Raw genomic sequence first — 14,803 nt, 5'->3', positions numbered from 1 at the left:
CTTCAAGCTGGCTCATCCTCCCCCAAAGGTAAATGACGCCTCCTTTTAACTGTAGAGTCATGTTGTATCAAGAAAATAACTGTCTTTTCCTTCATTTTGTGTCTCAGTGTAATGGCCGTGACTGAGCAGAAGTGTTCGTGTCGCCTCCCCCCGGTGTAGAATGGCCGCAAGCTAATGGCCCAGCCACCCAGACCAGCGCCAGGACCGACGACGTTCACTGGGTAGTTCTCGAGACCATAGAGGACGCCTCGACCAGAGCCGCTGGCAAGCATCCGGCTGCCAGCAAACGACGTCAAGCCATCTTCCCCCTGTCGGATGACGAAGCAGAGGATGCGGACATCTTCCGGCTCGTCCCCCGAAAGAGGAGAAGGCAGGTGGGACCGTCGGAGCAGGGTGGCTCCTCTGGGCCAGCAGTGGTCACAGCACCGACCACTGCGACACAGAGGACAGATGAAGGAAACATGCCACATCATACTCTGACGCTCGTACCGGAGGTTGAACAAGTCCCGGTGGAAACTGCCGAGCAAGCGGAGCAGGGGCGGTCGAGGAGACATTCCTTTGCCACATCCTTTCGCAAGTCGAAACTGTAAGTATCTATATTTTTTATGTAAGCTTTGCATTTTGCATTGGATGCTATTATCTTCTGAATTTGTTTCTGAATTCATCAGATCGGCTTCCACCGAAAGCCTCGACCAGCTAACTGGGTGCGAAACATCCTCACCAACAACAGCAGGACAAACTGCTCAGCAACCAGCCGTGGAGGAGCCCATGGCAGGGACTCTGCCTGAGCCTCAATAGGCGGACGACCAGACACTAGTCCCCGAGCAGCTGGTTGGGAAGACAACCGAGCAGAATACAAGTGCTCCAAGCACGAAACCTGCTGAGGCAGATACCACAGCGCCAAGGAAGCTGGATCTAGCCGAGGGGCAGCAGCCAAAAGTTGCCCAGAACATGGTTGCCGATGCGACGGCCCGTGGGAAAGCCCTGGTGGTCGTGGAGTCTGAGAACTCCAGACCAGTGCCGCCTCCTGAACAGGAGGCTGAAGAGGAAGAAGTGGAAGAAGTCTTGGACCGTCCCCAAGATAGGCGACAACATATATATGTGTCGCGCTATCGGAACGACGAATGGGTCATGCACGAGGAAATCCCAGAGGTCGAAGAGACCTTAAGAGTCGAACGGGCGGCCAAGCGTCTGGTGACGGAAGTCCAGGTATATTTGGCTTGAGTCCTTTGACCCTGTTGTGTAGTCAAACTGTCTGACGTAGCTTGTCTGAATGCAGGACTTGATGAAAACTGCCAGATACCGAAAAAGGTGCTTCGACCAGATAGAAGGAATCACGACGACCAATAAGGAGCTGACGGCTGAAGTGGAACGCCTATGGCACCAACTTGAAGCCGCCGACCAGGAGAGGACAGTCCGAGAAGCACAGAACCAAAACCTGGTCGGCCAGCTCAGAAACAAAGAGCGGGAGAGAACAGGTAAGTTTTCACCGTATCATAGCAAGTGCGGGACTTGTGTGATTGTGTTCTTGGCAGTAATAGCTGTAATGCAGGTTTAGAAGCTGAAGTGACCCGCCTCCAGGGGGAGAACAGCTGTGTGCTTGCAGAATGTGGTCGCCTGAAGGAGGACAACGAGAGACTGGCGCGCAGCCAGTCGGAACTCCAAGACCACACTAACAGAATGAAGGACGACCTGAAAAGTAAGCACTCTAGACCACCTTTCTCATTCTATTGCCCACCTTGCCTTGTCGTGTCATCACGTTTGATGTATTGTACTCTTTTCAGTTTTGAAAGTCAATGCCAAGAGGCACCTGGAGGCCATGATCAAGGAGCGTGACAATTGGAAAGCACAATGCCTTAAGGCCACCGAGGAGCGGGACACATGGAACAAGCGGTGCCAAGAAATGGCAACTGGCATTGTGCCCGTCCTCGACCTTATCGACCCGGCGCTCACAGAGGAAGAGCTAAGGACGCCCCAGCTCGGACTGGTCGAGAGATGCAAGCAAGCATGGGGATGGTTCCAAGACTTCGTAAAGGAGGCGGGTGAGTACACGGGTGCCCATGTGCTAAGCATGGTGCGTGCTCACTACCCCCTGATCGATCTCAAACGCTTGGAGGCTGGGTACCCGAAGGAAATAGACCCAGACAAGGCCGAAGAGCTTTGGACGGCCCAGCTGGATTTGTCGTCAAAGATAATTGGCGATATTAACCTGTGCGGAGGTGGGACAACACCTGTGCAGGGTATGCCATCGACAAGCCAGCTGGAAATGCCATCAGCTGCAAGCCAACCAACGAAGCCTGCGGTCTCGACCAGCCAGGCACCGGCGGAGCCATCCCCTTCAGCTTGACTAGCTCAAGAGTCCCCGAGACTCGAGTAGGGTATCAGAGGCGGCGAGCAGTAAATGCCATGCGCCCCGACCAGCCAATGTAATAGGCTTAGAGCTGTAGAAGGAGGACATAGTTGTGTTATTGTAAACTTGAGCCTTTTTAGGCAAGCTTGTAATAACGTAACTGTATATCATTGTAAGCTTGATGGTTTTATGCAAAACGTACTTTAAGCTTGAAATTTTTTATTGGTGTAACTAAGTGGGAACGTGTTAACGTTCTGTTTAGTTGTACCGTTTTGCTCGACACGTCATCCTGAAAAGTTTGTGTGGCCCTGGTCTGGCATGTGGTCGGAGTGTGAGGTACTATGACCTGTGCACACGTGGACGCAAACAAGTCAAACCAGGGGGGACCTACCGATCACCCGCAACGTAAAGAACGCTCTTTAACGTTCTTGTTGTAGTACCTGCTTGATCCTGTAGCTCAGTGGATAGAGCATCTGTTGACCTTGCCTTCATCGAAGTTCTCTACCCATGCTGATCTGAAAGCTATATCTGGTGGGAGGACTGCCTCAGCGCCATAAACCATAAAGTATGGTGAGACGCCGGTGTTACGACTGGGCTGAGTTTGGAGGCCCCAGACCACGACTGGTAACTCCTTGAGCCATCTTCTAGGAGCTTTATCGTTTTCTCTGTACATCCTCTTCTTCAATGCATCCAAGATCATGCCATTTGCCCGCTCGACTTGTCCATTAGCTCTAGGATGCGCCACCGAGACGTATTTTACAACTATGCTCCTTTCATCGCAGAAGTCCCAAAAAGCGTTCCCGGTGAACTGAGTACCCAGATCAGTAATGATGCTGTTGGGCATGCCAAAACGGTGGATGACCTGGTCAAGAAATGTGACAGCTTTCTCTGAGGATGCCTATACCAGAGGCATGTATTCTATCCACTTAGAAAACTTATCAATTAGCATGAAGACACATGTAAATTTCCCAGGAGCTGGTTTGAAAGGCCCGATCATGTCCAGTCCCCAGCAGGCGAAGGGCCAAGAGGCTGGAATCGTCTGGATCTCATGTGCTGGTACATGGATTCTCTTGGAGAAGAACTGACAACCTTCACAGCGGCGGACTAGCTTCTCTGCGTCGGCCACTGCTAACGGCCAATAGAACCCTGCTCGGAAGGCCTTTCCGACCAGTGTTCTTAAGGCCGCATGGTTGCTGCAGGAGCCAGAGTGGATTTGGTCTAGGAGATGCTTGCCTTCTTCCTGGGTTATACACTTCATCAAGATTTCCTCCTTAGCGTTTTTGCGCCATAACTTGCCATCGACGAGCAGATACTGCTTACTACGACGCATCAGGCGTTCATTTTCTGTTCGATCGATATAACCGCTACCATCTGTTAAGTACTTGATGAAAGGTGTTCTCTAGTCCGGCTCATGAGTGGTTGGAAGCGGCTCGGTTGTGCTCGGCGCCGGAACCATAGCCACTAGTTGCTGGTCTGAAACTTTGTCGGTCGTTGAATCCTCGTCTTCAATGGAAGGCGTGAGCAGGTCTTGGACGAATACGCCATGTGGGATTTTGGCTCAGGATGATCCTAACTTTGACAATGCATCCGCTGCCTGGTTCTTGTCCCGGACCACGTGTATGTACTCGATGCCATAGAACCTGCCTTCCAGCTTTCTTATCGATTTGCAATATGCGTCCATCTTTTCACTGGTCGTGTCCTAGTCCTTGTTGAGTTGGTTGATGACCAGAGCTGAATCTCCGTAGACATAGAGACGTTTAACTCCAAGCTCGATCGCAATGCGTAGACCATGCAGGCATGCTTCATACTCGGCGGCATTATTAGATGATGGGAAATAAATCCTGAGGACGTACCGGAGCTGCTCCTTGGATGGTGACACGAAAAGAACTCCTGCTCCCGCACCGTCAATGTTGAGAGAACCGTCGAAGTACATCGTCCAATATTCGTCGGATCCCGGAGAGGTAGGCGTGCTTAAGTCTGTCCACTCGACGTTGAAATCGACGAGTGCCTGAGACTTGATTGTAGTATGGCTTGCAAATTCCAAGGAAAAGGGGCATAGCTCCATTGCCCATTTGACAATGCGCCCGTTCGCATCCTTATTGCGAATGATGTCCCCCAAAGGATACTCTGTCATGACCACCACACGATATCCGTCGAAGTAATGTCTCAACTTTCGGGATGTTATCAGTATGGCGTAGAGCAGTTTCTGAATCTGTGGGTACCTGGTCTTGGATTCGTTGAGTACCTCACTAATGAAATAAATTGGCCGCTGTACCTTGTAGGCGTGGCCCGGCTCATCGCGCTCGACCACCAGTGTAGTGGAAACCACCCGATTGGTTGCCGCAATGTAAAGTAGGAGAGTTTCGTCTTCTCTGGGAGCGGTAAGTACCGGTGGTGATGCGAGGTATTGTTTCAGCTGCGTGAAGGCGGCGTCTGCTTCCTCCGACCACTCAAACTTCTCGGAGGCTTTGAGCAGTTTGAAGAACGGTAGTCCTTTTTCTCCTAATCTTGATATGAAACGGCTTAGAGCAGCCATGCAGCCGGTAAGCTTCTGGACATCCTTCACCTTTTTTGGGGGCTTCATGTCTAGGACAGCTTTGACTTTCTCCGGGTTAGGGCGTATGCCATCGTAACTGACGACGTTGCCGAGCAATATGCCAGAAGGGACACCAAAGATGCACTTCTTTGGGTTTAATTTCCATTGGAAAGTATTAAGGGCTGCGAAGGTGCATTCCAGATTGTCAACAAGGGTATGTGCTTCCTTGGTTTTGACAACTACATCGTCGACGTAAGCCTCGACGAGGCCGTCTTTTATCTCGTCGTTGAGGCAAGCCTGTATAGCGCGTTGGTAGGTAGCACCGGCGTTTTTGAGCCCGAACGACATAGTCATGTAGCAGTAGGCGCCGAAAGGCGTGATGAAAGATGTCTTGATCTGATCGTCCTTTTTTGAGAGTGATCTGGTGATAACCAGAGTAGCAATCGAGAAAGGAAAGCAGCTCGCAACCGGCGGTTGAATCTACGACCTCGTTTATGCGAGGTAAGCCAAAGGGGTCCTTAGGGCAGTGTTTGTTGAGATCAGTGTAATCAACGCACATTCTCCATTCATTATTCTTTTTGCGTACAAGAACTGGGTTGGCTAACCATTCCGGATGATACACTTCTTTGATAAATCCGGCTGCCAAAAGCCGTGTAACTTCTACCCTAATCGCCTCCTTTTTGTCGCGAGCGAACCGTCATAGCTTCTGCTTGATTGGTTTGGCCTTGCTGTTGACATTTAAGGAGTGCTCAATCAAGTTCCGAGGTACACCGGGCATGTCGGAAGGTTTCCATGCGAACACATCCACGTTGCCCCTCAAGAACCTGACGAGCGCGTCTTCCTATTTGGGATCCAGGTTGGCCCCGATGAGGGCCGTTTTGCTGGGATCGCCCTCGACTAGCTGGATCGTCTTGTGCTCCTTGGACCTGATGTTCTTGCGCAGAGCCTTGAGCTCTAGGATCTCCAGGTGGTCGGCCGAGGTCCTCTTAGCGTCGAGCATGGTCTCGGCCATGCGAATAGAGAGGTCGTGGGCCTCTGCTATTTTGAAGCTGTCGTCCTCGCAGGTATAAGCTACGTATACATTGCCCCTGAGGGTTAAAACTCCTTTCTCAGTAGGCATCTTGAGCACCAGATACCTGTAATGAGGTATGGCCATGAACTTGGTGAGCGACGGTCGACCAAGAATAGCATGGTAGGTGCCGTTGAAGTCAGCGACCACGAAGTTGACGTAGTCGGTGCGGAAGTGGTCCGGAGTCCCAAATTGCACAGGTAGCGTGATCTGCCCGAGAGGTGTGGAGCTTTGTCCGGGGAGAACGCCCCAGAACTGTGCCTCATACGGCTTCAGGTCTGCCTAGGCTATTTTCAGAGCGGGCAGGCTGTTCTTGAACAGTATATCAATGGAGCTGCCACCGTCGATCAGTACCTTGTCGAATTGAACTTTGTTGATACAAGGATCGAGGACCAAGGGAAAACGCCCTGGCTCGGGTATGGCGGCCCATTGGTCCTTCCTGCTGAAGTAGATTTCACGGTGAGACCACGGAGGAAGCCGTGGATCGGTGAGAAGGTTGTCGGTGTTTGCCACGTTCAAGCAAGCGCGGGCGAGCAGCTTGCGTTCTCGTTTGGTTTTAATGGACACCTTGCCGCCGATGATGGTGTGCACGCGATCAGTCGGCTTGACGTATTTATGACGAGGGTCTGCATCGTCGTCGTCATTGTCCTCGTTGTGCTGTTCCCCCGCGTCGTTAGGCTTGTCGGACGTATCCAGAGCCTGTTGACGCGTGTAGATAGTCTTGAGGACGCGGCAATTCTCCATGGTGTGGTTCGACTTAGGATGGAGCTGGCAGGGCCCCTTCAATGCTTTGGCGTAGTTGTCCTCGTAGTTACGGCGTCCGCCGCCCTTTTTCATGGTATTGACCTCGCCGTCGTCTTCCCGAGCGCGCTTGCTTCTGTAATCGTCACGGCGGTTGCGCCGCTGATTACGTTGATCACGGTGGTCGCGGGAGTCGTTGCGCTGGTTGCGGCAGTCAAAATTGTCGTTCCGACCACGATTGCTGCGGTAATCGTCGCGATGTGGAGGGTGGTCGGAGCGTGGAACCCTTGCTGCTTCTTCAACAATTATCTTTTTAGCGTCGTCAGCGTCCGCGTATTTCTTAGCGGTGGCCAAAAGCGCTGTGACTGATTCGGATCTCTTCCGGAGGAGCTTGTCTCTTAGGGAGTCGTGGAAGCGGAGGCCGGTGACAAAAGCCTCGATTGCTTCGTTGTCGGAGATTGATGGGACCTTGATGCGCATCTCCGAGAAACGCCGAACGTACTCGCGCAGTGGTTCATCCTTCCGATCTCGGATCCGCTGCAGATTGTACTTGTTGCTGGGTTGTTCACAAGTAGCGATGAAATTGTCGATGAAGGCCTGCCTGAGCTCCTGCCAAGAGTCAAAATAGTTCGCTGGCAAGCTAACCAGCCATTGGTGACCTGCATGACCAACAGCGACTGGGAAGTAATTAGACATGACGTGCTCGTCAGCCATGGCTAAGCGGCACGCAGTTTCGTAGAGCATGACCCATAATTCGGGGTTTTCCTTGCCGTCGTACTTCTGAAGCTTCTCGAGCTTGAAATTCTTGGGCCATATAACTTGGCGCAGGTGTGGAGTGAACTGCTTCAGACCCAGCGGACCGTGGGTGGTGTCATACTCCATACGGCGATAGCTTTCATGGGATGCACGATCGTCGGCTCTCTGGTTGATGCGAGCACGCAGATCACGTCCGCCGAGGTAATGGCGGAGATCGTTATTGCCATCGCGGCGATCTCGATTGCCATCTGGATTAGCCCTGCGACTATGGTTATCACGGCGATTGTCGCGGTTATCTCGGCGGTTGTCGCCTCGAACGTCGTGGCGGTTATCCTCCCGGCGGCGGTTGTCGTCCCGACCACCATCATGACCACCATTTCCGCCTTGACGGTTGTCTGATGGGTCGTTATTGCACGAGCCACATTGGTTGAGTGGCTGTGAGCGACTCGAGTATTGGCGGCTGTGGCTTGATTCGACAGAAACGGATGGAGCCCGGGCTTGATTCATCTCTGCGGTCTGAGCCATAGCAGCTGTCAGATAAGCTTGTATGTCATCACGGACTGCTTGGGTCTCGGGAGTGTTGGGCAACCGCTGCATCGTCGCCATGGCGACGGCTACATTGGCGCTTGGGGTCTTGAAGACTTGTTTGTCCTCCACCCTGTCGAAAGCATTGTTGAGGTCACGAGGTCGGAGCCTTATGCGTCGTGCCTCCTGGTCTGCTTCAGCTTCGATTTGCCAGCGATTAAACCGGTCAATATTGCGTGCTTCGCGTGCAGTCTTTTCTTGTTCTGTTTTGCCAACTACTGGCGGCTCGTCGTTGCTGACAACATGGATCAAATCCCCTCGTCTTGGCGGGAAAGACGGAAATTGGGGGAAACCCGGGGCGTGGTCTGGTAGATCCAGATCATATTTGATGCCTTCATCTTCGTGACGCTGAAGCTCGGTGTGGACAGATGCGTTGGATGCCATGCCGGATGAGGAGCTGGAGTCACCCTCTCGGACTGTGTGGATGGATCCTTCTTGATAATCTTCAATCCGGACCATGTTGACAATGTTGCATGGCTTTGGCCGAGATCGGTGTATAGGACATAGGTCCGAACGGCGTTGTAGGTTGTACGCGTAGCTAGAGGCAGCGTTTCGCAGGCCATAGGGCTGGACCTGGTGGCTCTCCGTCGGGACTTCGTACTCGCAGAGTCGGAGACCCGTCGCGAAGGCTGGCTGGCGACGAGCGGAGCGCCCCTCAGGAGTAGATACGACCACAAGATCTATTCCAAACCGTGCAGGACGACTGCCCCGAGCTGGTCGAATAGATCTGTTGTGGGGAGCTGTTACCTGCTCATTAGGTTGGCTTTGAATCGTACTTACCAGAGCTAGGGTTTCAGCGAGTTTGATGCCGACCCGATCGATGGAGTCGTGCGGGTTGGTGTCGTCGATCTGCTTTCCTCTGTAGCGGGGAAGCGGATGACGGGTTGTCGGCGTGGCTGTGGGCGTGGTCGGAGCCAGATGTACCGTGGTCGGAGCCAGATCCATCGTGGTCGGAGCCGTGTTCGTCGTGGTCGGAGCCGTGTTCACCGTGGTCGGAGCCGTGTTCACCGTGGTCGGAGCCGTAGCCGATGCAGGTGAAGTAGTCGTCGGCGCGGGTTGAATCCACGCCTCCTCCGCGGTCATGGCGATGGAGACGCCAGGGCCGGTGGTCCAAGTGATCTGGCCGACGATGAATGTGAGGCCGTTGGGTGTAGCCATGGAGCCGGAGATGATGACCATCTTGTTTGCTTGGAGAGCAGTACGCACACCCCCTACCTGGCGCGCCACTGTCGATGAAATATGGTCGGCAGTCTACCTAGGGGTATGCCCAAGGTAGTAGATTATCGGCAGACAGATGCGCAAGCCCCAAACAAGATGGTGACGCAAGACAGACATGAGGTTTTATCCAGGTTCGGCCGCCAAGAAGGCGTAATACCTATGTCCTGCGTCTGATTTATATTGCTATATGTCAATGAGAGATATTTTTTAGAGGGGTCCCCTGCCCGCCTTATATAGTCCGGGGGGCAGGGTTACAGATCTAGAAGCTAATCCTAGTCAGTTACAATTGCCATATGTGGCCGGATAAGGATTCCTATTCTAACCGACCAGGATCCTGCTTGGTCGCCAAATCCGTCTTGATTCCTTGTGCGGGACTCCGATCAGGTTAACTAGGCCGCACGTCGCCTTTCGGGTGGACTGAACCCATCGATCTAGGCCAGCCCAAGCTTAGCCATAAGGGTATAGGGGTTAATACCCCCACACCAAGCTATGCCCCGTTGGCCACGGAACACAACCTATTACACCCACCAATACCCATATCATATCCCTACCCGGTCTCCATTTCTTTCACCATTTTATTATGAGAGTAATAATAATCACTTATTGTGAGTAACGGTAGGTTCCTCACGCTACCAAAAAACTTAAGCATAGTAGCTACTCGACCTAAACTAGTAGGACTCATAGGTAGGTATATCTATGCATGTAGTTTCAATATAAATCCTATAATGTCAATGCACATCATATATATATATATATTGATTATTTAAAATAAGGGTTATGCACTAGGGCTTGCCTTGGGCAGGCGGGGTGTCAGTTCAGTTAGTCAGTGATGGCTCTAGGACCTCCTCCTACACAAGGATCTCCTCCTTGTACTCCTCGATCACCTCCTCAAACTTTTGATCTCCGACGGTCATGATCTCCGCCAACTTGTTATCTACATGCATGCGATGATGATGCAACACTTTAATATTAAGGCAACAACAATTCTTAAAATAAGAATACATCTACTAAGCCACTAAGCTAGCTCTAATGGTTAAGATACTAACTACCTATCATTTCCACAAAACACAGGTATGGATTCATCTAACAGGTATTAACTTAGCAACTAAAATGTAATCTTACTCTTATTAACAATCTACTATATACTAAAAGAAGGAGTACTTAGCTACCATATTTCTCAACCTATTCTAAGGCTACAAAAATTATAGTGATCACATAATAATACAATAAATCTACTATAAAAATTTCATGGTCAAAGCTATTACCAATTTGCCACAAAAATTCCTACAAATACAAATCTAAATAATACTAAACACTCGCAAAATGATTTAACAAGCCTTAGCATCAACTCAGACCTGCATCATCTAATCAAACCATCATATAGACAACATTTTTAGGAACCCAACAAAATTTATCTCCCAAATTTTGGACACTTATGTGAATTGATATTAATTTTCAAAGTTCTGCTCAGAATGTAAAATATAAAACTATTTCTAATTCCTTAAGAAAAGAAAAATGAATTCTCACTCTACGGCCCACCACCGTGTGGACCACATAGACGCGGACCACCGTGAGATGGCCTACGATAGGGCGACCCACGCGCACACTGCAAACTTTACAAAAACACCCCCGCGCTATAGATAAATCAACCCGGGGTCTACAACACTATTCCCCGAGAGAGTGGCTATGCAAAAAGGACCTCGCAACTATCCTCTTTTACCATGGCTAGGTCCTTGGCCACCACTACATGCGCCGGCACGATGGGCATGGCAATGGATGGCCACATCGGCCAACTAAGGCACGTAGCGGCCCCGCTAGCGGGTTGACCTGCATCTACGGTCCTAGCGCCTACACTAGATGAAGTGGAGCAGTGGAGCTTGCGGGAGCGGTGGCCACGATGAGTGGCTACGTGCGACGGTGGCATAGCCGTACCGGTCATCCTAGACCACCGTGTAGCTATTAGCTAGCACGTGAGCAACCCCAGTTTACCCTGATCATGGCTGTGGTGATGGCTGAGGGAACGGTCAGCGGATAAGGGCTGGTCGCGTGTGACCAGAGGGGTGCGGCAGCGCTCTAAGATGGCGTAGCCATGTCAGCAGCTATGACAAGGTGGCAGAGGTGCAAGCGAGGCACATAGGGTGAAGTGGAGGTGGAGGAGAAGCTCATGAGGCAGGTGGATTGGCATGGAGTGGCATAGTGGGTGACTACCCTCATCCACGGCTGAGCTCACCTTAATGGCACGGTGGAGGGTAAACTCCAAAATTGGAGCTTGATAGGGCTCGGTTAGGTCTGTGTGTGGACTTGGCACGTAGCTAGGTTCCTTAATTGACATCTAGCACAAGTAATTGTATAGAGATCGACCAGGCACTGTAGGATCAGCTTTGATGCATTACAACCTTATCTATTTGCCTTCAATGGCAATGACGGCTCGGCGCCAGTGGTTTCCATTTAATGGAAGATGACAAGGGCACGATGGTAACTGGCTGCATGTGTGGCACAGAGCGAGGCCAGTAATGTGTGGAAACTCTACGTCACCTTAGGGAGCGGCTGGTCACTAGCGAGGACACACACACATGCAGGTGTCGTAGCGGTGCTACTAGACAACGCAGCACCAAGGTAAAACATGCGCGTTGCTGCGGTTATAGGCTCGACCATGTGCTACTGCAGCACCATGAGCAAGACGACGATGAGGCAGCGGGACCCGAGGAGGGTGGTGCGCATAGCAGGGGTGACGTGGTGGCAGGACGGCTAGGCATAGGTGAGCGGCGGGCGCGGCAGCTCATGGTTGGCGGCTAGTGGCGTGCCCATTGCAGCCAGGCTACGGTAGCAACAACTGGCCAGCGTGGCCATGTACGCGTGTGCGCATGCACCCAGTGCACCGATGCCGCGATGTCGGGGCTAGACGGCCTAGTGACCACGCCCAACTTGAGAAGACGACCCGAGTTCATGTTATGCATGGATTTTAAAGCGTTCGAAACGTCTAAACCATTGATCCAATCCCCAAACCACTTTTGCTATACCTTAGAGGGTATATTAGGCTACTAAAACAAGCCATAATACTACCCTACTCCTTAACCCAATTTCTCTACAAAAATTGCTAAACATCACAATGCCTAACCTTCCAAAAGTTCATGTAATTTTCTAAGTGTTAAATGGATTTCTATTTCTAGTTGCACTTTTAAGCTATTGAATATAGTACTTAACAACATTATCTCTCAACACCAAGTATTTCATTGTCATCAACAAATCTCACATTTCAAACTTTTTTAAGGTGTCACATATATGTTTTATAGCGTTTTTGTTCAATAAAAATTAGTTAACATCCCTGCTAGCTACTTTATAAATCGTGAATTAACTTTTTGTTTTATGTCTTTACGACTCATTTAAGTTACAATGCTTTACCTATTCATCGCACCACATGCAATATCACTTAAGTATGATGCTCATGACATGTTTTAGCAAGTGATTCACTGTGTAACACTGAGGGTGTTACATTTGTATTTATCATTACTTTTATATGTTTGCTACAATTGTTATGACAATGTTCTCCATATCATTAATGTTCTTAGTTATAATGTTCATCATTTACTTTGATTATATGCTTTGTATAGTTAGATTAGCATTATGTTTAAGCATAAGTTCATATAACACTCGCTCCAAAGTACAAGGGGTGATTAGTCGACATTGTGTAAGTGTGGTGCTTATACGTTGTTTACTTGCGGATGCACCCTCTATTCTGGGCCATGTGGTAGATTACGGATGTGACACTCCTGTTAGGTCCTTTGTAGTCCACTCCCTAAATATAGGACAAGTAAGATCTAGTTACAAAGGAAGACAAGCTCTATTCTTAATCTTCTTTAGTAATATCCCTTATGTGTAGATATGAAGTTGATCTTAACCATGATTACTAAGTGTAATTGCACTAATCAACGTATGCTTGATCTTAACCATGATTACTAAGTGTAATTACACTAATCAACATATGCTTTGACTTATAATTAAGAATGACTTAGGAATTATTCCTCTAATATTCTACTTAGCCATGCTAATGCCATACAAAGGAGTACTCTGAATGATTATCAATTATCATTACCATTCATATATTTTTATCTCTTGACTTACACCTGTTGTGAGTAGAAGTTTGGTTATGGTTTATTTCTCCACCATGTGTATAAGTTATCAATATATTCCAACTGCCCGTCCTTCCCTATGGTAAAAATATAAATAATGATACCTGGAATACTCTTGGGTGAAATGCTACAATGGTAAATTATCTGTGCACTTGTAGATCCCTTCATATATATATATAGTCTTTCTAGTCACAATGAAATACTTAAGTACTTTTTAGTGTCATTCTAGTAATGATATTAGGTAGTACCAACAAGCATTTCTGGCATCATAGCTAGGGATGACAACTAAGCAAAAGTGACGTTAAGAAAGGTCAATAAACATTAGGTTGCTACTTAATCAAGAGACAAGTTAATAAATACCAACAAGCATTTCTAGCGTCATTGCCGAGGAAGGTAGCTAGGCCGTAAGGAAATATTGATAAACTTATACTTATTGATGTGATCGAGATAACCATTAACCTCTGCTCAAACAGGCTTACCCTTATTCTGTCTACTTTTGTATCTTATGCAGGGTAATATATGACCGGTTTTGACCTTCTAACAAACTATGTTGAAGATCCAAAAGCATTAATTAGGAGAGCTAGAGCCAAACTCAAGAAAGTCTTAGCTTTAGAATCGGAAGACAACCAGACAAGGCATAGCTTAACACTAGTTTTTGAAGCCATGGCTAACAAGACTCTCCACGAATACTTTGCTCCAACTATGGCCAACATCCGTACTAGACTGGCAGTCAATGTGGGAGACAATGGATTTGAGCTCAAGCCAGCTCTCATAAATATGGTGCAAGCCAGCCAGTTTTGTGGAAAGGCACATGAAGATGCGAGTGCTCATCTCCAACACTTCCTAGAGATCTGTAGCACTTTCATCATCAAGGGAGTTTCCAAAGATGCCATACTACTTTGCCTCTTCCCATTCTTACTTTTGGAGAAGGCAAAGCAATGGTTCTACTCCAACAAAGATGGAAATACTATATGGGATAACTGCTCCACTGCCTTCCTAGCAAAGTTCTTTCCCACAGCAAGACCAATGCTCTGCATGGGAGAATTTCAAGCTTCCAACAACAACATGATGAATCTGTCCCTGAGGTATGGGAACACTTTCAAGACTATATATCAGAATGTCTTCATCATGGGATGGAGAATTGGCTACTCATGCAGACTTTCTACCATGGGTTGACCAATAGTACCCATGAGAACATGGATGCTGCTGCTGGAGGTGCCTTCCTATCACTCACAATCCCAGGGGCAATAGCTCTCATGGAGAAGATGGTCTCCAACCAAGGCTAGAATGAAGAATGTCTTCAGACCAGCAAGAGAGGTGGAGGAATGCATCAACTCAAGGAGGTAGACATGCTGTCTAGCAAGATGGATCTACCCATGAAGAAGCTCAAAGACTAAGCTAATGAGAAGCAAGAAGTC

General features: G+C 49.2%; 1 non-coding gene across 1 annotated transcript; it reads right to left on the bottom strand.

The window, feature by feature from the left end:
• Positions 1-14,411: 14,411 nt before the first annotated feature.
• On the bottom strand, positions 14,412-14,520 carry LOC136547693 (small nucleolar RNA R71). The gene has a single exon (XR_010781657.1). It is a non-coding gene; the product is annotated as a small nucleolar RNA R71 (small nucleolar RNA).
• Positions 14,521-14,803: the final 283 nt, after the last annotated feature.

The sequence above is a fragment of the Miscanthus floridulus genome, chromosome 3 (assembly GCF_019320115.1).
Source record: "Miscanthus floridulus cultivar M001 chromosome 3, ASM1932011v1, whole genome shotgun sequence".
In the NCBI taxonomy this organism is placed as follows: domain Eukaryota; kingdom Viridiplantae; phylum Streptophyta; class Magnoliopsida; order Poales; family Poaceae; genus Miscanthus; species Miscanthus floridulus.
This window is presented reverse-complemented; position numbering and strand designations above follow the sequence as displayed.